General features: G+C 43.1%; 1 pseudogene; it reads left to right on the forward strand.

Moving 5' to 3' along the window:
• The window catches only part of LOC122931666, a 35,663-nt pseudogene that overhangs the window by 765 nt on the left and 9,896 nt on the right, over window positions 1-25,002 (forward strand).

Here is a 25,002-nt window from a genome sequence, read left to right on the forward strand (position 1 = left end):
GTAGCAGCAGCCAGTTCAGTCTTCTCAAAATGAGGGAGAAGTTTTTCCATGTGCCATGCTGGACTGAGGCCAATCAGAAAGCTGAGAACTCCTAACTCAATGCCCAGGTTCCGGGCTACCTTCACTCTGTTCTTTCTGTGGCACATAACCTGTTCCCTGACCCCATGGACACTCTCTTTCTTCTTTCTTGCCCAGCCTCCAGTGTCATCTCAGATAGGATTTTCAGTACCGTAGGAGGTGTGGTGACAACCAAACGGACAAAGCGGCCCTCCACCAGTGTCCAAAACATCACTTTTGTCAAAATGAACCAAACCAGGATTCAGGAGGATTTTCAAACTCCTCCAGCTGAGGACGATTAACACATTTGGCCTTGCTGAAAGTGCCCCAGCTTGCCACTGTTGTTTTCTGTCGCCTATCATCGTGTTCTGTATGGCTGCTACTGCTGCCTCCATCATGCAACTGCTGTGGTCTGCCTACCATGATGTTTGGTAAGGCTGTTGCTGCCTCAATCATGCTACTGCAGCATCATGGATCATGCAGAATCATGCCACTGTGCGGCTGCTGCTGTTGCTGCCTTCGTCATGCCACTGCTGCTACCTGCCTACCAACATTAGAGATGAGCAAATCGAAGTTGATGAAGTAGAATTCGATCCAAATTTCAGGAAAAATTCAATTGCCACTGAATCCGAATTTCGTCATGCTTAGTGGTAACGAAATACATTTTTTTCCTAAAATGGCTTCTGCACAAGTGAAGACATGGAGCAAGGAACTCTGGGAAGGGGGGATCACCAATAATGCCATGCAGGCAGCCAATAAGCAGCCAGCCAGCCCTGTGATGTCACACCCCTATAAATAGCCTCAACCATCTTGGATTCTGCCACTTTCCAGTGTACTTAGTGCAGGGAGAGACATCAGCAGGCGCTAGGGACAGTGCTAGAAAAAACTTAATTGTTCGAAAAAAAGATTTACAAGTGCAGGGAAAGATTATTCAAGGTGTAGGGAAAGGATAGGGAGGAATCATTTCACAGCATTTATGTTACTCCTTCAGTAGTGGAGGTTACAGCCTATGTAATAAGAACAATCCTATTACACCTTGTTGCACTGACTGGGGACCCAAATTGCCATTATACAGCTCTGTAATTCCAGCAAACCATTCTTGTTACTGGGGTGTAACAGCCATTAGCAGGGTTTATTACAAGGAAATATTTCTACGTCTTATTTGCCCTTGTGCAGTGCAGTTATTCTGTCTAAAGCCTTTTTTGGCTGGTGTTAGTGGGAAAAAAGGTCTTATTAGCCGTTGTGTGGTGAAGTGCTAAAATGACAGCACTTTTTCTCGTGTATTAGTAGCAAAAGAAAAATATATTTGCCATTCAGCAATTTTGTAGCGTGTTACTAGTGGTAAAAGTAAAATATATTTTCCGTTCAGTGGTGCAGTTATATGCTCTAAAGCCTTTTGTGGCGTGTATTAGTGGCAAAAGAAAAATATACTTGCAGTTCAGCGGTGCTGTTATATGTTCTAAAGCCATTTTTGTTGTGTAATAGTGGCAAAATAAAAATATATTTGCCGTTCAGCGGTGCAGTTATATGTTCTAAAGCTTTTTGTGGCGTGTATAAGTGGAAAAAGAAAAATATATTTGTCGTTCAGCGGTGCAGTTATATGTTATAAAGCCCTTTTGAGGGTTGTTTTAGTGGCAAAAGTAAAATATATTTGCTGTTCAGCGGTGCAGTTACATGCATACTTTAAGATTTTTGGACCCCGGACCCGAACCCAGTTCAGTGTTCAGTGATTTAATGGCGCTTTTTGAAAGGCTGCAGGGCAGCCAATCAACAAGCGTTTAACTCGTGTGCCCTTAGAAGCCATCGCAGCCATGCCGACTAATGGCATGGCTGTGACTGGCCAGTGCAGCATGTGACCCAGCCTCTATATAAGCTGGAGTCATGTAGCGCCGCACGTCACTCTGCTCTTACTAGTGTAGGGATAGGATGCTGCTGCTGCTGTGAGGTAGAGAATAGGAAAGAATCTATCTGATATCACATCACAAATTGTTGTTATTAACTCTGCGATCTACTGCGATTTTGTTTTGTGGGTGCAGTGAAAAATTTTTGTACCCTGCCCTGAGCCCAGTGACACAGAAAAATAAGTGTTTTCCGTCTGTTAGTTAGGTGGGCGTCGGCAGCCATTTTGTGCAGCAGCAGTGCGCCAGCACTGCATATGTGCCAGGGACAATAATTTAACCCTGTTCTTTTAGTTCAGTGGGCAACATATACCCATTTTTTAAGCGCACCTGCACTGCATATGTTAATCCATCTGTTTAATTGTTTGTGAAAGAATCATATTTTTTTTTCCATAAAGTACCTTTGCGGGCTTTGCTGCATTTGTGAGAGTCCAATACAAGCTTTAAATACTGCAGTTATATTCTGGTTTTAAAAAACACCCATTTTGTGCAAGACACTACATTTGGGGCCTTTGCTGCATTTGTGACAGTCCAATACAAGCGTTAAATACTGCTGTTATATTCTGGTTTTAAAAAAACACCCATTTTGTGCAAGACATTATATTTGGGGCCTTTGCTGCATTTCTGACAGTCCAATACAAGCGTTGAATACTGCTGTTATAGTCTGTTTTGGTTTTTTTAAACACCCATTTTGTGCAAGATACTACATTTGGGGCCTTTGCTGCATTTGTGACAGTCAAATACAAGCGTTAAATGCTGCTGTTATATTCTGGTTTTAAAAAAACACCCATTTTGTGCAAGATACTACATTTGCGGCCTTTGCTGCATTTGTGACAGTCTAATACAAGCGTTAAATACCACTGTTATATTCAGGTTTAAAAAAAACACCCATTTTGTCCTAGATACTACATTTGGGGCCTTTGCGGCATTTGTGACAGTCCAATACACGCGTTAAATACTGCTGTTATATTCTGGTTTAAAAAAAACACCCATTTTGTGCAAGATACTACATTTGCTGCCTTTGATGCATTTTTGACAGTCCAATACAAGCGTTAGATACTGCCGCTATATTCTGGTTTAAAAAAAATACCCATTTTGTGTTAGATGCTACATTTGCGGACTTTGCTGCATTTGTGACAGTCCAATACAAGCGTTAGATACTGCTGTTACATTGTTGGTTGACAAATTAATAAAAATTGTGACCGTGAAGTAATTGTATAAAATTCGCCAGTCACACTGTTGTGTGACCTCAAGAAATTTTTCCTCTTTATGACACTGGCACTGCCTTACTGTCAGTGAACTTAATTGTTGACTATTGGCGGTTACATTATCGTCTGGCATAAAGCATCTGTTAGTTTGGTTGGTGAACGCAAAGAAAGAGGAGAGCGTCAAATAAGGGACGTGGTCCAGGTTGTGGTACTGCTGGTGTTGGTGGAGCTCCTGTTGCAGGGAGAGGACGTGGTCTATCTGTGCCAGCTACACGCACAAGTGAAACACCTTCCTCAGGTGCGAGTAGGCAATAGAACCTTCAGTGTTATTTGGTAGGGCCGAATGTGGCTCTACGAATGGTGAGGCCAGAACAAGTATAGGCGATAGTAGATTGGGTGGCTGACAGTGCCTCCAGTTCCTTCACATTGTCTCCCACCCAGTCCCCTGCTGAAAGATTAGAGTTGGCGGCTTTCTGCACTCTGTAGACCGACAAGGAGGGCAGAGGTAAAGAGTGGGTGGAAGGTGATGTGGAGGATGATGAGGTACTAGACCCCACATGGAATCAAAGTCATGCAAGTGACGTGTGCAGTTTGGAGGAAGAGGCAGTGGTCGCACAGAGGCACCAGCACAGCAAAAGAGGGAGCAGGGTGCAAAAGCGTCTGTTACATTCTTGGGTGACATTTTACCATTTTTGCCATGACTAAACCCCTGCTCTGCATAGGTGACAGGGACCTAAATTTAAAAAATCACCTGTTACATTCTCAGGTGACAGTTTACCATTTTTGCCGTATACAAACCCCTGCTCTGCATAGGTGACAGGGAACTAACTTTTGTAAAATCGTCTGTTCTATTGGTGGTTGACATAAACCCAGTTTTGCCGTGAATAAACCCCTGCTCTGCATAGTTGACAGGGACCAAAGTTTTTAAAAATTGTCTGTTTCATTGGTGGGGGACATTAACTCATTTTTGCTGATGAAAAACCCCTGCTCTGCATAGGTGACAGGGACATAAATTTCAAAAATTAGTCTTTAATTGACGCGCGCCCCCTCCTTTCATTCGATCCTTCCGCTTTAACAACTTGTCCCACATTTACACTCAATCACATTTCAGCCATTGACCTCCCTTGGATGTGGTATCCCTTTATCGTGCTTCCTCTCCTGCATGGAACCCTGATTCCCCGTTACCCGTGATCACCATGGTAGGCGCATAAAAGAACATCGAAAGTTGATAGAGAAGATATCCAATTGGATCGTGGACGTCACGGAGACGTGCGATCAGGCAAAAGTTATCTAGAGTCAACAAAGTGGCAGCAGGGACTCTCCTGTCTAACGTTTCCAAATCCAAAATACCCCAGTGACATTCCCTGTAATTTTTTTATTAATCATTACAATAACAGGGCATCTTAAGAGTCCTGTATTGTTGTTTATCGTCACTACCTCCCCGAGTACACGTACTGACTGATTGGTCTGCGCCCTTCAACTTCTGGGTCTCCAAATTGGGCACATGGCCTGAGCTTGCCCTTTACGCCTTGGAGGTGCTGGCCTGCCCGGCAGCCAGTGTATTGTCTGAACGTTTGTTTAGAACGGCAGGAGGGGGTTTTCAAAGAGAAGCACAGCCGCCTGTCCACAGCCAATGTGGACAAGCTCACATTCATTAAAATGAACCAGGCAGGGATCCCACAGGACTTGTCCGTACCTTGTGCAGAATAGACATGTATACCGGCCTCACCTAGCCATTGTTGTACTCCAGCGCACTTTCTCTTTGTTTTCTTTTTTATATTTCCCAATGTTTTGGGGTCTACCCAAATTTAAACAAAAAATAAAATAATAAAATAAAAAACTAAGCCAAAAACCAGTGTTAGCTACCTCCTCCTCCTCCTCCTCCTCCTCCACTGCCGCTTCCAACTACACCGCCACATTCACCGCCTCCTCAACCTCCTACACCATATGGACCTGCTCCTCTTAGATCAAGACCTCCTAGATTATTTTTTATTTTTACTTATTTTATTTTAAATCATTTCCCTATCCACCTTTGTTTGCAGAGCACTTGCCATGCTCTTAACCACATTTTACTGCCTTTTGCAGCCCTCTAGCCCTTTCCATGACTTTTTTAGAGGCATTTTAGTGCTCCAAAGTTCGGGTCCCTATTGACTTCATTGGGGTTCGGGGTCAAGTTCGGGTCCCGAACTCGAACTTTTTGGTGTCCTGTCGAACCCGAACATCCAGGTGTCCGCTCAACTCTAGTTACATGTTCTAAAGACTTTTGTGGCGTGTATTAGTTGCAAAATAAATATATATTTGCCGTTCATTGGTGCAGTTATATGTTATAAGGCCCTTTTGTGGTGTGTATTAGTGGCAAAATTAAAATATATTTGCCGTTCAGCGGTGCAGTTATATGTTCTAAAGCCTTTGTGGCGTGTATTAGTTGCAAAAGAAAAATATATTTACCGTTCAACGATGCAGTTATATTTTCTAAAGCCTTTTGTGGCATGTATAAGTGGCAAAATAAAAATATATTTGCCGTTCAGCGGTGCAGTTATAAGTTCTAAAGCCCTTTTTGCATGTATTAGTGGCAAAATAAAAATATATTTGCTGTTCAGCAGTGTAGTTATATGTTCTAAAGCCATTTTGTGTGTGTATTAGTGTGAAAAAAAGGGCTTATTGGCCTAGTCTGGTGAAGTGAAAAAAATTACAGACTTTTTTGGGATGTTTTAATTTCCTTTTTATTTATTTATTTGATCTAACAGTCTGACAGACAAAGAAGTGTAAGGCCCAGCACAGGGGAGTGGCAGAGGCCTAAATGTTTCTGGCGCAGGCAGAGGTCACAGCAAAATAAGGGGCCGTGGCAGCAGGGGTCACTTCGAGAGGCCTGAGCTTCCCAGTGTCAGCTACTGGTCATGTCTTGACCAGCAACCCAGCGGTTCTTGAATGGTTGACTCAATCTTCGACCTTGTCGCAAGTGACATCAGACACCCCCAGCCAAGAGTCAGTGGGTTCGTCAGACACAACCCTTAATTGGCATGGCCAAGGAGCAGGCCCTGTGCCCTAACCTGTCCTCAACCTGCCTCTGTCCTTTTCTGTTTCCTCAGCCAGAGAAGTATTGTATGCTGTGGGCTCAGCTTCACTATACAGGACGAGTTTCTAGAAGACAGTCAGCAGCTACTGGCAAGACAAGATGTGGAGGAGACATCCGCTGCTTCCTCCACTAGGCGGGCAAGTAGTGATGAGGAGAGTGGCGTGGGAGCTGGTGTTGTGACAGGTCAGGATCCTGACCCAGAGACAGTTGAGGAGGACATCAGTGATGTGCAGACAGTACTCAATGATGAAGATGTAGCTGATCGCACTTGAGAGTCGGGTGACCAAGGGGCTTCATCATCATTGGGAGAAGAGGGTGGCAGCTTGCCAGTAAGGTAGCAGCTGAGCCAGCAAATCACTAGCGTGGCCAGGAGTCGGCAGTGGGAGGTCGGGAGCCAAATGTTCCCGGGGTAGACCACCTGCTTTGCAGGAGCCTACCTGCCCGGTAAGTAGCAGTGCAACGGTTCATGGAGGTAGCGGCGGTAGCAGTCAGTCAGTGCGTAGTGTTGGGGGCAAAATCACCTACTCGGCAGTTTGGCAGTTTTTTGTTAAGCTGCCCGAGGAGGTGAACATTGCCATATGTAGAATCTCTCAACTTGGCCAGGTGACGCTGCTTCCGCCTCCATGTTTTCACGCCATTGGCACTAAGACAATGTCCGCCTCTGCCTCCTTTTCCTCCACCGTGTCCTCAGCCTCCACTGCAAGGACAATTCACAATGCCCCTCCAGCATACCACATGTGCAGGGCACAGCTGTGTCACGCTGTTCTGCACCTCGTTTGCCTGGGCAAACTGAGTCACACAGGGGAAGAACTGCTCCTTGTCCTCCAGATGCTGCTGCCACCTTCACACTATGTCATCTTGCCACTCTGTGGCCTCCTCATGCTGCTGCCACCTTCACACTATGTCACCTTGCCAGCGTTTTGCGCTGTGGCATTAGAAGAATTTTGATATCTCTGACTTTTAGTCTAACTAGACTGTCTGTTACTCTGTAATTCCTCTAGAGCCGTTCTATGGAAACAGTAAGTTTAAAGAGCACACCAAATACTTGAAATAACTTATTTATTAACTTCAACTTTTCTTCATATATAACACTGCCGCCTCCGCAGGAGATAGTCAATGTACAAAACATGTGTTGAAAAGATATCACAAAATGGCGGTATGCATAAGATGGTGGTTTAACTGTTCAATCTTGTCATTCAACATAACATTTCTCTCTTGAGTATCTGTACTCTCACTTTAAGTTATTTAAGCACTTTATGATCTCTCTGAGAGGTATATCTGAGGTCTAACTAATAGTTCACTTGCAGTGACTATTTGCAGATTGGTTGAGTATAATCTGGTATGGTTGTATGCAATTTGGATTGCGATATGGAATCTGAATGCTTGCAATTTGTAGCTTGCAATTAGTATTTGCAATTGGTAGAACTGTAAGTAAACACACATATAACTGGTTCAGTATACAGTTCTAATCACTATACTAACAGTAGGAACATTATATAACAGTTTTAAATACCTATTTTGGCCTCACTGCTTCCATAAAAACACAGCTTTCAGTGGAGTGAATGTTTCTTCAGCCCCTGTCTCTGGTGAATAATAATTCTAGCAGCTTCTGCCAGGGGAATTCCCCGGATGCGGATGTGTGTGAGGCTGGCTGTGATTGGTGAAAACTCTTGCTGTGTGAGAAGCTGGCTGTGATTAGTCTAGACTTCTGCCCAGCAACAACAGATTAACACTATGCGTTCTGCTGTTTCTGCTGTGTCACCAAGCTTACCTTACATTACAAAATGAATCTTAAAGGCATAATATCTTTTTCTGCTTCAGTGAACACAAAATATAACAGTTATATGACATCCAAAACATAATGTCACAGTAAATAACTCTGCTTTTGTCTCTAACACATAAACATAGTGTAACGGTCATGTACACACACACACACACACACACAGGGGGGGGGATAGTGAACACTGCGCTCCACCCTCATCGCTGGCCCTGCCTACTTGCCTCATGAGTCCTGATGACAGGGGACAACTGGACGGCAGTCCCTAACTTAGGATACGTGCTGGGAGAACAGACAAGACAAATAACGGATAGTGAATGGACCGGGTCAATACCAAGAGAGCAGCGTAGCACAGACGGATAAGCAAAGAATAGTCAGGAGAAGCCGGGGTCAAATACCAGGAGAGTAGTAAAGTACAACAAGAGTCCGCAAAGAATATTCAAGTGGAAGCCGAGGTCAGAATACCAGGAGGGATGCGCAGTACAGGAGGAGCAGGCTGCCTGTTAAATACTGGCTAGCTGGGGTCATGTGACGTGGCCAGCCACATGACCCGCACTAGAAAGAACAGCTAAGCACCAAACTGAGCACACCGGCCGCACGGAAGAGACGTGAGCGGTCGGTCTGTCCCACCCCCTATCACCAAGGAGACGAGGACGCAGTGCACGTCCTCACTCCTGCACAGAAACGGGACGCCGGCAGCACTGAGGAGAGCGAGCGCCCTGGCGTCCCGTGACAGTACCCCTCCTTTTATGCAGGGCCACTGGACCCAAGACTTCAGGCGACAGCCTTTCAGGATGTTCTAAATGAAATTTTCAAACAAGTCTAGGAGCATGAACCTCCCTAGCAGGTACCAAAGATCTCTCTTCAGGTCCATACCCCTTCTAGTGAATCAGGTACTGTAAGGAATTACGCACTTTTCTGACATCCACTATTTTAGACACCACATACTCGACAGCATAATTAACAAGAACTGGCGGAAGCGAGGCTTTCGATGGTACTACCGGTCCAAAATATTTTTTAAGTAGAGATTTATGGAACACATTACAAATGTGGAACGGCTCAGGCAGCTCCAACCTAAACGATAGCGGATTAATCACCTCCGTGATCTTATACGGTCCAATAAAACGAGGAGCAAACTTTCTAGAATCTACCTTGAGAGGGAGATTCTTGGAGGACAACCATACCTTATCCCCAACCTGAAAATTCACCCCCTTGGAACGTCTCCTATCGGCCTTGAGTTTCTGAGAACTTTGAGCCCTTTCTAGGTTCGATTGAACCCGGACCCAAACTGTGCACAGTTCAGAGGAGAGCCTATCCGCCTCAGGATTACAAGAGGAGACGGATGACCCAGAATGAAAACGGGGATGGAAACCATGGTTACAAAAGAAAGGTGAAACCCCAGCAGAAGAATTAACACGGCTATTTAAAGCAAATTCAGCCAATGGACGGTATTTAACCCATAATTGCTGGTCATCAGCAACATACAACCTCAAGAATTGTTTCACAGACTGATTAAGGCGTTCAGTCTGCCCATTACTCTCAGGGTGGTAGGCGGAGGAAAAAGACTATGAAATTTGACATTTTTGACAGAAAGCCCTCCCAAATTTGGACACAAACTGCACACCCCTGTCAGACACAATATTTTTTGGGATACGATGTAACTGAACAATTTCTTTCACAAAAATAGACGCCAGGGTTTTGCCATTCGGGAGTTTAGACAGGGGAATGAAATGGACCATCTTGCTAAACCTATCGACCACCACCCAAATCACAGTCTTACCCTCCGCCGGCGGTAGGTCAGTAATAAAGTCCATCTAAATATGGGACGAGGGTCTACTGGGAATGGGCAGGGGTTGTAGGTTACCAGCAGTGCGAATCCTAGGTGTCTTGGTCCTAGCACAAACATCACAGGCTGACACGTAGGACTTGACATCCCTAGTTAAGAGTGGGCCACCAATAAGATCTAGAAACCAGATCCTTAGTGCCCTCAAAACCCGGATGTCACCCAACAGCTGGAGAAAAAATTGTATGGGAACAAACAACTGATATGTTGGGGTGGATACCGGTGCCAGATGTTGTTCAGCCTTAATGAGAGCCAAGATATCCTGGGTTAGGGCTGCTACGAAGATATTTGCTGGCAGGATGGATCTGTAGGTTGAAAAGCATGGAAGCTCTGAGATAATGCTTCCGCCTTCACATTTTAACTTCCCAGCCTGAACGTAATGGAGAAATCAAAACGAGTAAAAAACAGAGCCCATCTGGCTTGATGGGGATTCAACCTCTTAGCAGACTCGAGAAACATTAGGTTTTTATGGTCAGTGACAACAGTTACACAATGCCTTGCCCCCTCCAGAAAATGCCTCCACTGCTCAAATGCCCATTTAATGGCCAGCAGCTCCCTATTCCCTATGTCGTAGTTTCTCTCAATGGCAGAAAATTTCATGGAAAAGAAGCCACACGGTCTCAGGTTAGTAAGGCTAGCAGGACCTTGTGATAGGACTGCTCCTGCGCCATCCTCAGACGCATCCACTTCCACAATAAAAGGTCTCTCCTGATCAGGCTAGATCAGAATGGGAGCGCTACTGAATGCCTTTTTTAGTGTTTCAAATGAAGAAATGGCTTCAGTAGACCAGTTCTCCAAATCCGCCCCTTTTTTTAGTGAGGTCGGTCAATGGTTTAGCAATTACAGAAAAAGTCTTAATAAATTTACAGTAGTAATTGGCAAAACCTAAGAACCGTTGTAAGGCCTTTAAGGATGAAGGCCTTGCCCATTCCTTAATTGCTAGTACCTTACCAGGATGCATTTTAAAGGCATGAAGAGTCAGGGCATGCCTGTTAGCGGTTTTTCTCAGGCAGGTTAATGATGGTTTTATGATGAGGCATCAGACCTCCAACCCGTGAATATTTCCCTGTGCAACGAATATCCCATTTGCTTCTGATCAGAGAGATAAGACAGCCCAGACTCAACTTAGGTTGTCAAATATCTGAAATCTTTATTTCCCAGCACATATTTATAGGGCTTATTGGGGGTGGGAGCATATTGTCTCTCAAGATCCAATTGGAACAATCCTGGTAGTTCTTAGCAGGCCTTGGGAAACATGTTTTGTCAAGATACAGTTGAAACTTTGCTAAACAATACTGGTATCTGCTATATACAATACATGAAAAGGGTTATTTTACATTGAACAGGTTTTCTCTACATGCTAATAAGTTGAATAAGTTGCTGTCATTGTATGTGAGGTGAGATGTTAAATAGCCTTTTGCTCAGGCAGGCTGCTATTGTGTCCAGCAACTCGCAGAGGTTGTGAGATATGTTAATTCGAGGTACTGCATTCCACAAGAGATGAGGCTTGTATAATATATGTCTAATCTGTGATGTATCAAAAGTAAGATTATGAAAAATCCCTTTCAACATGCCCTAGAAACAAAAGTCCAAAAGGCATAACCTGATATTCAAAGTGTCCTGCTGGAGTATTGAACGCCGTTTTCCATTCGTCTCCCTCCTTGATTTGGATAAGATTGTATGCCCCTTTCAGGTCAATCTTGGAAAACCAGGTTGCCCCCAGAACCTGGTTAAATAAATCCAGAATCAATGGGAGAGAGTATCTATTCTGGACAGTGATCTTATTTAATCTCTGGTAATTGATACAAGGCCTAAGACCACCATCCTTTTTCCTAACGAAGAAAAACCCCGATGCCATAGGAGAGACAGAAGGTCTAATGTGCCCTTTACCGAGGCTTTCCTTAATATAATCTTCCATGGCCTTGTGTTCGGGCTTAGAAAGATTATAAATTCGCCCCTTAGGAAACTTGGCACCTTCTACTAACTCTATGATGCAATCATAAGGACTATGTGGTGGTAGAACCTCCGGATTTGGTGATGAGAATACATGAGAATATTCCCTAATGACTGTGGGTAAAGTATCAGACTTTACTGAGACTCCAGCCTGTACCACGGACAAGCACGAGTCACACTTAGGTCCCCATTTCACCAACACCAATCTATAGTGGGGTTGTGTAATCGGAGCCAAGGCAACCCTAGTGCCACCTTAACCGGTAAGTTCTCCAGGACTAGAAGGGAACATCTCTCAGAGTGGCACACACCCACGATTAGAGAAACCTCTGAGGTACCTGACCTCACCATACCACCAATCAGGGGAGTAGCGTCAATAGCCATGACATGGATAGGTGTAGGTAGAGCAAACATAGGAATACCCAGTTTAACAGCGTACTCAGATTAAATAAAGCTGGCTGCTGAGCCAGAATCATTAAGGGCCTTACCCGGCCATTTATTAACCCCCAGAGATATCGTTATGGGTACCAAAAGCTTACATTTAGTAAAATCAGGGTGTACCTGGTCTTTAGGTTGCCTTGCCTTAGGAGACTTGATGGAGAGGACCTTCTTAGGACACTGGTTGATCCAATGGTCAGGATCTCCGCAGTAGATGCACACTCCAGGTCTGTGGCGAAGATTTTCTCGGGTCATGCCAAACTGCATGGGTTCTTCGGTAGAAACCTCAGCGTTGTCTCTGGAGAAGTCAGTCAATAGTCAGGAGAAGCCAGTGTCAAATACCAGGAGAGTAGTGAAGTACAACAGGAGTCCGCAAAGAATAGACAAGTGGAAGCCGAGGTCAGAATACCAGGAAGGATGCTCAGTACAGGAGGAGCAGGCAGAGGATCGTCAGGGAACAGGATCAGGTAAGCATACAGAAATCAATCGCCAGGAACCTAAATTAACAGGCAACCTGTGGCCAGCAGGCTGCCTGTTAAATACTGGCTAGCTGGGGTCATGTGACGTGGCCAGCGCCACATGACCCGCACTAGGAAGAATAGCTAAGCGCCAAACTCAGCACGCCGGCCGCACGGAGGAGACGTGCGCGGCCGGTCCATCCCGCCCCCTATTACCAAGGAGACGAGGACGCAATGCAGGTGAATTGCTCTGGAGCTCAGACATGTAAATATTAGTCCATATCTCTTGTACTCCTTGCGGTTTTGTTTGGTGATGAATGGGCCAAAACAATACATTCTGCTATAAAGAAATGGTGGTGATGGGTTTACACGATCTGCCGGTGAATCTGCCATTCTTTGTTCTTCTGTAGGTCTACGTGCCTTTCTGCAGACTGCACATTTACTTATATACTTTGCTATAACTTTGCTTCCTTTCACAATCCAGTAACCACATTCTCTCAAACAGCTTTGGGTAAAGCTTCTTCCTTGATGCAAGGATATGTTGTGGTAGTGATTAATAATCAATTTTGTGAAGGTAGAGTTTTTGGATAGAATTTCTGGATGCTTCACTCTGCTAGGTAACGATGCATTTTCCAGTCTCCCTCCCACCTTCAGTATAGCATCCTGCAGAACAAGATTAAGCTTGTACAATGGGTGGTTATTTGGAAGCCTTTTAGGTTCTTGACTAAGTCTTCACTGTAGAATCTCTGTTGAATGAGTCTTATGACTGTTTCTCCAGCTTTCGTTCTTTCTTCTACCTTCAACAATTCCTTCTTTCTGATTCCCTTTGCCAAAAGTTGAATTTGAGCTACTACATTTATGACTGTATTCTATTTTGAACATCTGGCTAGTCTTTCAAGTATGTCATCCTGACACTTGTCAGCAGTGCTCAATGTTTGTACAACTTGATCACCCATCAATGTTTTTACTTCTGGATCACGCATAGACAATTCTGTGTAACCTTTACTGGGCGTGCTTTCCTTTTCCCAAAGGAACTCTGGACCGGTGAATCAGTTTGAATTTTTCAATTCTGTTACATTCAGGCCTCTTGAATCATGATCTGCTGGGTTATGCTTTGTTTTAATGTGATGCCAATGTTCCGGATTTGTTATTTCCTGAATTTTCTAAACTGTGTTGGCAACAAAGATATTAAATCTTCGAGCTTCGTTGTTTATGTATCCTAGGACAACTTGTGAGTCTGTCCAAAAATATTCTTCATCTATTTTCAATTCCAATTCTTCTCTGAGAAACTTGCTTACTGATGCTGAAACAACAGCTGCTGTCAGTTCAAGTCTTGGTATTGTCTGAATACTGGTAGGTGCAATTCTGGCATTCCCTAAAACCAGGGCACAGTGTATCTTTTCTCCACCTATCACTCTGATGTAGGAGCACTGACTATAACCATAACTACTGGCATCTGAAAAGTTATGAAGTTCTATTTTCTTGTACTTTCCGAAATTATGAGGTACAAAACATCTGGGTATCCGAACCTTGGCCTCAAATTTTCAAGTATGGGCTCGTCCTATCCCAACTTCTGTCTGCATATTTCTTGCAGTATTTATTTTGCTCTGAGGATTACTGGGGCCAAGAATCCCAATGGATCAAATATAGAAGCCACTGCAGAAAGAATGTCTAGTCTAGTTGCAACTTTCTTTTCAATACATACTTTAAAGAAGAACTTGTCGTTCTTTATCTGTAAAGAATAAATCAAGGTAACTGGACGTACTGTAGATTTCTTGAAAACGTTTCACTCGTTCTTCCAACGAGCTTTCTCAATTCTGAGTGATTGTACAAAAATTCTGGGAATAAATATGTAACTGAATCCACATCTGGTAATTATACCCAGCATTGGGTCAAAGGTGTTGATTCCATTATCATAATTGGTGATAAAGGTCAGTAGGTTATAAAGACTTCCCAGAAAAAGGTGTCAAGACAGCATTGTATGTGGCAGACAATAGATGTCTAACCCCCCCCCCCCCCACCACCTCTATTCAAGCTTGGCTTCTCCATTTTTACATAGATGGCCTCCTTCACACCTCATTTGTACCAATCGGCCTCCTTATCCAAAACACGTACTTGACTGTCTTCAAAGGTGTGACCTGTTCCTTTTAGATGTAAGTACACAGCTGAATCTTGACCAGAGGTTTTGGCTCTTCTATGCTGCGCCATACGCTGATGTAGTTGTTGTTTTGTTTCGCCGATATACAGTTCTGAGCATTCCTCATTGCACTGGACTGCGTACACAATGTTGAGCCAAAACCAAAACCTCTGGTCAAGATTCAGCCGTGTACTTACATCTAAAAGGAACAGGTCACACCTTTGAAGACAGTCAAGTACGTGTTTTGGATAAGGAGGCCGATTGGTACAAACGAGGTGTGAAGGAGGCCATCTACGTAAAAATGGAGAAGCCAAGCTTGAATAGAGCTGGGGGGGGTTAGACATCTATTGTCTGCCGCATACAGTGCTGTCTTGACACCTTTTTCTGGGAAGTCTTTATCACCTACTGACTCCAATTAGGATAATGGAATCAACACCTTTGGCCCAATGCTGGGTATAATTACCAGATGTGGATTCAGTTATATATTTATTCCCAGAATTTTTGTACAATCACTCAGAATTGAGAAAGCTCGTTGGAAGAACGAGTGAAACGTTTTCAAGAAATCTACAGTACGTCCAGTTGCCTTGATTTATTCTTTACAGATATATACCATGACCTGGATAAATGAGAACCTTCACAGACTTGTCGTTCTTTACATTCCATCCCAATCACAGTACGGTCTGAACTGGAAGATGATCATAATTGAGATCTACATTCTTCATTGTTGCTGCACGTTCAGAGTCACTGATGGAATCTAGTACCTCTCTGTTGTTTGAGATGAATTTGTGAAGGCGCAGGTTTCCTTTTGTGCATAACTCTTGGCTTTTTTTCACTAGTTTGATTGCAGATTCTGTAGACTCTAGACTTATGAGACCATCATCTACATAAAAGTTTTTGTTCTAAAAATTCGCTGCTGATGGGCAATCCTTTTCATTCTGATTAGCTAGGTACTTCATACCATAATTGGTGCAACCTGGAGATGATGCTGCTCCAAACAAGTGTACTTTCATTCTGTATTCTGCTGGCTCTGTATCTGTATCTCCATCCTCCCACCATAGAAACCTCAGGAAGTCTCTATGTTCATTTTTCACATGAAACTGGTGGAACATCTTTTCAACGTCACACATGACCGCTACGGGATACTTTCTGAATCTACAAAGTACTCCTGGCAGAGTGTTTGTAAGATCTGGTCCTTTTAGTAGATGATCATTCAATGCAACACCATTGCACTTTGCTGAGCAATCAAATACTACTCTAATCGTATTTAGTTTCTTTACATGGTAGACACCTTGATGTGTTATGTACTACACTTCTCATTCTTTAGGCTGATTATTAACTTTTTCTGCATGTCCTTCTTCAAGGATGCCTTCCATGAATTTCAAATAATCATTCTTGAGTTTGGGATCTCTTCCCAACCTTTTCTTCAAACATTTCAATCTTGCTAGGGCAAGATTTCTGTTATTTGGAAGACAAGGTCACTCTCAAAAGGGTAAGGGCATTTCAAGATGAAGTTGTTGATTCTGCTGAATACTTTCTTCTAGAGTATGTACAAACTTTATGTCTTCTTGGGATACACGCTTTTCTTTAGAACTTATATCTGCAAAGTTGGATTCAAGGATCTTGATTACTTTTGCTGGACTTACAGTTGGTAACTCTTGGACAGATATTTGATGACACAATCCTGTCACCTGTCTCGAGTTTGCGATCTGCTGTTTTCCTCCAACAACACCCAATCCTAGATCAGTTTGAACAGCGTAGGGTTCACCCTTTCCGCCCGTGATTACCTTTCGTGGTACCAAGGCTTCGGGGAACAATCGTAGCCTATCAACAGTCCAACACCAAACTCCTTCAGTGATATGACAGATAGGTGCTCCCATTCATTGGCTGTTTCACAGGTAGGTATGCAATCTCGATCTAGAGGTATATCGTCTTTAGTATAAGCTGGAGGTAGATACAATGTGCAGTTTGAATGAAGTCCTCTAACGCTCAATCCTTTGACCCTTTGACTGTTCACTAATGTGTCTCTCTCCGTCATTGTGGTGAGTTTGAGCGTCACTAGTTCTGTAGCCACTTGTAATTTCTTGCAGATTTATTGATCAATGAAGGTGACCTCACTCTAGGCATCCAGTAGCGCATAGGCGTATACCTTCTTGTTCCTCCTTTTAGGATTTAATATGCACACTGGTACAACCATTAATGTGCCATTGCTTTCTCTTTCCCTCACTCTGCAAGAGAATACCGATACTTTCTTTCCTTCTTCGGTATCTTTAGGTATTGAGGATTTATCTATCTTTCGACGTTCTTCATGTAGTGGTGTAGGATGGCATATTTTGCAAATGCTGCATGTGGCCTTTTTCTTACACTCCTTAGTAACATTGCCTTTTCTTAGGCATCCGAAACACAGTTGGTTATCCAGCTCAAATTTTTTATTTTCTTCTAGGGACTTCGCCTTCAATTGTTGGCACTTATGTATGGAGTGGTTCTCGCCACAAAACAAACACTTGAAGGTAGTCTGAAGATTTGTCGGTTCTGTCTCTCTACTAATCCCAGTAGTGACTTTGAACTTGCTCTCGTAGGTATCTGGACCTTTAGCTGCTGTGTTGGTTGCAAAGCTAGTTGCTCTTGCACGACTTATCTCTCTTGCAGGCCTTTCTTCTATGGATTTTAAGACATAAGATGATGTTACTAGATTACATGCTATCTGTGCTTCCTCATTGACTAACTCAGAGAACTCTTCAAATCTTGGGAAGTTCTTACCTAGATCTAACTGTTTAGTCACATAGCGATTCCATCTAGAAGTCACTTCTTCATGTAGCTTAGTTAGCATCCTGTGGTTTTCTAGATATTCGTTCAGTACTTCTAGACCTTGAACATGTGGGATGGCATTGCTGCATGCTTGGAGGAAGTCACCATACTCTTGGAGTCTTAAGTGTTCTTTAGGACCTATTTTAGGCCAGTTATTCAATTTCTCTCTAAAAGCTCTTTGTACTAAGAAAGGATGACCATATCTTGCATTTAATTTATCCCAGGCTTGTTTGTAGGCTTTTTCGTCTTTTCTATAGAAGTTACCTTCAAGAACTTCCTTGGCTTCTCCACCAACATATCTCTGAAGGTAGAATAACTTGTCAACTGGACTGAAGCAATTATGCTCAATGATCATTTCAAAGCTTGCCTTGAACTCTATGAACTTCATTATGTCTCCTAAAAATACAGTGGGTTCCGTAAAGGGAAGTCTACCTAGGACTGTTCTCTGTGGTCTTGCTGGGACAATGGTTGTAACACTCTCCTGAGCATTGCCGTGACATCTAGGAATAGAATTACCTGGTTCTATTTTCTCACTTAGTTCTGTATTAGGTGAGTCCTTTTCTTCATCTTTTCCGGTAGAGATAGAGGGTAAATTCCCACATCTTTTTCCTAACACTGGACTAGGCCTCTCTTTGTTTTTATGAGCAGGAATGGAAGGATAATAACTTATTTCTTCAATACGTGCTGGAGATTTCCTTCCATTCTCCTGGGCGTATGTAGGAAATCGGGAGCCTGTTTCTTCACTTAGTACAGATTTGAACCTAAGACTGCTCTGATTTATACCCTCTTCATGTATTCTGAGTCTGGCTTCTATGATCTTAACTTCTTTCTGCCTTTCCAGACTTTTCATCTGTTTGCGCTGTGCCTCGATTACAGCTTCCTTTTGTGGCGCTGTGCCTCGATTACAGCTTCCATCTGATGGCGTTGTGCATCCCTTTCAGCTTCCATCTAAATTTCTGCTTTCTTAACAGCAAGTTGTTCAGCTAATTCCTTTCTTTTGGCTGAAGTATTTGAGGACTCTGATATATGGGTGTCACTTCTGCTAGCGAAGGAAGTCCCACTTGTAATTGTGGTTCCACCTAAGGACCTAGCATAGTCTCTCATAAAAAGCTAATTCATTCTACTTCTTGCTTTAACTTCATCATAGTTTTCTGCAGATGATAGTTCTCTCCTGAGCTTTACTAAATCTTTAGTGACCGCAGTACATGTATCCATGTTCCTTACAATGTCCTGGGAAGGTGCCATAAGCGACCGCAGGTTGACATATGCTGCCATAAGCTCTGATTAAGATTCTTCTACCGTCTCTACCATATCACTCAAGTTCCCTTTTATACTTTCTTGTTTTAACTTTCCATGAATGCCTTTAATGTACAATTTTCACTTCTCATACATTCTGGCAAACTTTTTTCCTTTTAGTGCTGCTTTTTGCTCCAAATTTTCCAGTATCTTTGGGGTTGGTTTTCTGGCACATGATGAAGGTCTTAGTTCATCTGTTTGGGCTATATTTGTTTGAGGCAAGACTAATGCTGTGGCATGGTAATACTAAGCTCAGACATTTTACTTTAAATGCTATAACAATCAATACAAATATTAAGAGTCCTTTGACTTTAAATGCATTATTGACAAATGCAGAAATAAATGACTTTCACTTTAAATGTAACAGCAATAAATGCAGGCAATAAATACATTTCACTTTAAATGCAGTGTGAGTCCGTGTAATACAAACTGTCATTTGTTTTACTTTTAAGTCATTATCTGAACACAAAAATGTCTTTTTATGCCAAAACCTATATGCAATGATAAGTAATAAAAGAAAAGCTCTGACCTTATTCTGAAGAGCAGGACACTGCAATCTGAAGGTTGCTGGAACAAATGTCTCAAAGGAGATTTGTCTTTTCTTGATGTGATGCGATGCTCTGTGATGACTTGCGATGCTCTGTGATGACTTGCGATGCTCTGTGATGACTTGCGATGCTCTGTGATGACTTGCGATGCTCTGGCTTGGATACACTGTTGCAGGCTTTGAGCCTTTGCCGTTCTGCCACTTTAAGAGTCGGCTGCAGTTTGTCTAATGCAAACGTTCTATGGCCTTTATGGTAGCTCAGCTGAGATGTCTTTGCTTGCTCACTCAGGGAACAGTTGCTGCGTGGCAGTATATGCTGGCGCTCCGTTGCGCTAATGCGCTCTTTACTGTGCAAGTTGAGGAGCGCTATCACTTCGCCCTTTGAGGGCAATAGTTCCACTGTGGCAGGCGCAGCACTATGAAGTGCCTTTTGCGCTGTGGCATTAGAAGAATTTTGATATCTCTGACTTTTAGTCTAACCAGACTGTCTATTACTCTGTAATTCCTCTAGCGCTGTACTAAGGAAACAGTAGGTTTAAAGAGCACACCAAATGCTTGAAATAACTTCTTTATTAACTTCAACTTTTCTTCCTATATAACACTGCCACCTCCGCAGCAGATAGTCCATGTACAAAACACGTGTTGAAAAGATATGACAAAATGGTGGTATGCATAAGATGGTGGTTCAACTGTTCAATCTTGTTATTCAACATAAAATGGTGGATATATTGCTCTCTTGAGTATCCATACTCTCACTAAGTTATTTAAGCACTTTATGATCTCTCTGAGAGGTATATCGGAGGTCTAACTAATAGTTCACTAGCAGTATGCAGTTAGCAGTGACTATTTGAAGATTGGTTGAGTATGATCTGGTATGTTTGTTTTCAATTTGGATTGCAATATGGAATCTGAATGCTTGCAATTTGTATTTGCAATTTGATTTGCAATTAGCGGAACTGTAAGTAAACACACATATAACTGGTTCAGTATACAGTTCTAATCACTATACTAACAGTAGGAACATTAAATAACTGTTTTAACCTGCTCAGGACCGCTGTAAGCAGGATTGCGTCCTGCCGGCGGCCCTGCTCTTCTGGGTGGACGCATATACGCGTCCTCCCGCGAGAACCGAGATTTCCTGTGAACGCGCGCACACAGGCGCGCGCGCTCACAGGAACGGAAGGTAAGCGAGTGGATCTCCAGCCTGCCAGCGGCGATCGCTCGCTGGCAGGCTGGAGATGTGATTTTTTTAACCCCTAACAGGTATATTAGACGCTGTTTTGATAACAGCGTCTAATATACCTGCTACCTGGTCCTCTGGTGGTCCCTTTTGTTTGGATCGACCACCAGAGGACTCAGGCAGCTCACTAAAGTAGCACCAAACACCACTACACTACACTACACCCCCCCTGTCACTTATTAACCCTTTATGAACCACTGATCACCCCATATAGACTCCCTGATCACCCCCTGTCATTGATCACCCCCCTGTCATTGATCACCCCCCTGTAAGGCTCCATTCAGACGACCGTATGATTTTTACGGATCCATGGATCGGATCCGCAAAACACATGCGGACGTCTGAATGGAGCCTTACAGGGGGGTGATCAATGACAGAGGGGTGATCACCCATATACACTCCCTGATCACCCCCTGTCATTGATCACCCCCCTGTAAGGCTCCATTCAGACGTCCGCATGATTTTTACGGATCCATGGATACATGGATCGGATCCGCAAAACACATGCGGACGTCTGAATGGAGCCTTACAGGGGGGTGATCAATGACAGAGGGGTGATCACCCATATACACTCCCTGATCACCCCCTGTCATTGATCACCCCCCTGTCAGGCTCCATTCAGACGTCCGCATGTGTTTTGCGGATCCGATCCATGGATCCATGGATCTGTAAAAATCATACGGACGTCTGAATGGAGCCTTACAGGGGGGTGATCAATGACAGGGGGGTGATCACCCATATACACTCCCTGATCACCCCCTGTCATTGATCACCCCCCTGTAAGGCTCCATTCAGACGTCCGTATGATTTTTACGGATCCACGGATACATGGATCGGATCCGCAAAACACATGCGGACGTCTGAATAGAGCCTTACAGGGGGGTGATCAATGACAGGGGGTGATCAGGGAGCCTATATGGGTGATCACCCCCCTGTCATTGATCACCCCCCTGTCATTGATCACCCCCCCTGTAAGGCTCCATTCAGACATTTTTTGGCCCAAGTTAGCGGAAATATATATATATTTTTTTTGTTTGTTTTTTCTTACTAAGTCTCATATTCCACTAACTTGTGTCAAAAAATAAAATCTCACATGAACTCACCATACCCCTCACGGAATCCAAATGTGTAAAAATTTTTAGACATTTATATTCCAGACTTCTTCTCACGCTTTAGGGCCCCTAAAAAGCCAGGGCAGTATAAATACCCCACATGTGACCCCATTTCGGAAAGAAGACACCCCAAGGTATTCGCTGAGGGGCATATTGAGTCCATGAAAGATTGAAATTTTTGTCCTAAGTTAGCAGAAAATGAGACTTTGTGAGAAAAAAAACAAAAAAAAAAATATCAATTTCCGCTAACTTATGCAAAAAAAATAATTCTATGAACTCGCCAGGCCCCTCATTGAATACCTTGGGGTGTCTTTTTTCCAAAGTGGGGTCACATGTGGGGCATTTATACTGCCCTGGCTTTTTAGGGGCCCTAAAGCGTGAGAAGAAGTCTGGGATCCAAATGTCTAAAAATGCCCTCCTAAAAGGAATTTGGGCCCCTTTGCGCATCTAGGCTGCAAAAAAGTGTCACACATCTGGTATCGCCGTACTCAGGAGAAGCTGGGGAATGTGTTTTGGGGTGTCATTTTACATATACCCATGCTGGGTGAGAAAAATATCTTGGTCAAATGCCAACTTTGTATAAAAAAATGGGAAAAGTTGTCTTTTGCCAAGATATTTCTCTCACCCAGCATGGGTATATGTAAAATGACACCCCAAAACACATTCCCCAACTTCTCCTGAGTACGGCGATACCAGATGTGTGACACTTTTTTGCAGCCAAGGTGGGCAAAGGGGCACACATTCCAAAGAGCATCTTTCGGATTTCACAGGTAATTTTTTACACATTTTGATTTCAAACTACTTACCACACATTAGGGCCCCCAGAATGCCAGGGCAGTATAACTATGCCACAAGTGACCCCATTTTGGAAAGAAGACACCCCAAGGTATTCCGTGAGGGGCACGCGAGTTCCTAGATTTTTTTCTTTTTTGTCACAAGTTAGCGGAAAATGATGATTTTTTTTTTCTTTTTTTTTTACAAAGTCTCATATTCCACTAACTTGCGACAAAAAATAAAAAATTCTAGGAACTCGCCATGCCCCTCACGGAATACCTTGGGGTGTCTTCTTTCCAAAATGGGGTCACTTGTGGCGTAGTTATACTGCCCTGGCAATTTAGGGGCCCAAATGTGTGAGAAGTACTTTGCAATCAAAATGTGTAAAAAATGGCCTGCGAAATCCGAAAGGTGCACTTTGGAATATGTGCCCCTTTGCCCACCTTGGCTGCAAAAAGTGTCACACATCTGGTATCGCCATACTCAGGAGAAGTTGGGGAATGTGTTTTGGGGTGTCATTTTACATATACCCATGCTGGGTGAGAAAAATATCTTGGTCAAATGCCAACTTTGTATAAAAAAATGGGAAAAGTTGTCTTTTGCCAAGATATTTCTCTCACCCAGCATGGTTATATGTAAAATGACACCCCAAAACACATTCCCCAACTTCTCCTGAGTATGGCGATACCAGATGTGTGACACTTTTTTGCAGCCAAGGTGGGCAAAGGGGCATATATTCCAAAGTGCACCTTTCGGATTTCGCAGGCCATTTTTACACATTTTGATTGCAAAGTACTTCTCACACATTTGGGCCCCTAAATTGCCAGGGCAGTATAACTACGCCACAAGTGACCCCATTTTGGAAAGAAGACACCCCAAGGTATTCCGTGAGGGGCATGGCGAGTTCCTAGAATTTTTTATTTTTTGTCGCAAGTTAGTGGAATATGAGACTTTGTAAGAAAAAAATAAAAATAAAATAAAAATCATCATTTTCCACTAACTTGTGACAAAAAATAAAAAGTTCTATGAACTCACTATGCCCATCAGCGAATAGCTTAGGGTGTCTACTTTCTGAAATGGGGTCATTTGTGGGGGGTTTCTACTGTCTGGGCATTGTAGAACCTCAAGAAACATGACAGGTGCTCAGAAAGTCAGAGCTGCTTCAAAAAGCTGAAATTCACATTTTTGTACCATAGTTTGTAAACGCTATAACATTTATCCAAACCATTTTTTTTTTGCCCAAACATATTTATTTTTTATCAAAGACATGTAGAACAATAAATTTAGCGAAAAATTTATATATGGATGTCGGTTTTTTTTGCAAAATTTTACAGCTGAAAGTGAAAAATTTCATTTTTTTGCAAAAAAATCGTTAAATTTCGATTAATAACAAAAAAAGGAAAAATGTCAGCAGCAATAAAATACCACCAAATGAAAGCTCTATTAGTGAGAAGAAAAGGAGGTAAAATTCATTTGGGTGGTAAGTTGCATGACCGAGCAATAAACTGTGAAAGTAGTGTAGTGCAGAAGTGTAAAAAGTGGCCTGGTCATTAAGGGGGTTTTAGCTAGCGGGGTTGAAGTGGTTAAATGCCTATTTTGGCCTCACTGCTTCAAAAAACACATCTCTTAGTAGAGTGAATGTCTCTTCAGCTCCTGTCTCTGGTGAATAATGATTCTAACAGCTCCTGCCGGGGTAATTCCCAGACAGGATGTGTGTGAGGCTGGCTGTGATTGGTGAAAACTCTTGCTGTGTGAGAATCTGGCTGTGATTGGTCTAGACTTCTGCCCAGCAACAACAGATTAACACTATGCTTTCTGTTGTTTCTGCTGTGTCACTGAGCTTACCTTACATTACAAAATGAATCTTAAAGGCATATTATCTTTTTCTATGAACACAAAATATAAGTTATATGACATCCAAAACATGATGTCACAGTAAATAACTCTGCTTTTGTCTCTAACACATAAACATAGGAACTGTATTAAGGTTATTGGCAGGTCCAGCTACATAAATATACAAGCTATATTAGCAAACAAGGACACGTCTTAGCTGGCCAGCTACATGCCCCTCTGTGCCCTCCTGATACCGCCTCCACCTCCACACTGTCATTGCGCCACTCTGTGGTCTCCTCTGGATGCTGCTGCCGCCACTTCCACACTCTGTCTTTGTGCTACTCTGTGGCCTCCTGATGCTGCTGCTGCCACCTCCACACTGTCATTGTGCCACTCTGTGGCCTCCTCATGCTGCTTACACCTCACCACTATGTCATAGGGCCACTCTGTTGACTTTTCATGCTGTTCCCACCATCCCATTTCATAACTGGGCCACTATTTTGCCTTTTAGCCTGACTGACATCATAATTTATTTGATCTTCTTCTGATCTGT

This window comes from Bufo gargarizans, chromosome 3, assembly GCF_014858855.1.
Source record: "Bufo gargarizans isolate SCDJY-AF-19 chromosome 3, ASM1485885v1, whole genome shotgun sequence".
In the NCBI taxonomy this organism is placed as follows: domain Eukaryota; kingdom Metazoa; phylum Chordata; class Amphibia; order Anura; family Bufonidae; genus Bufo; species Bufo gargarizans.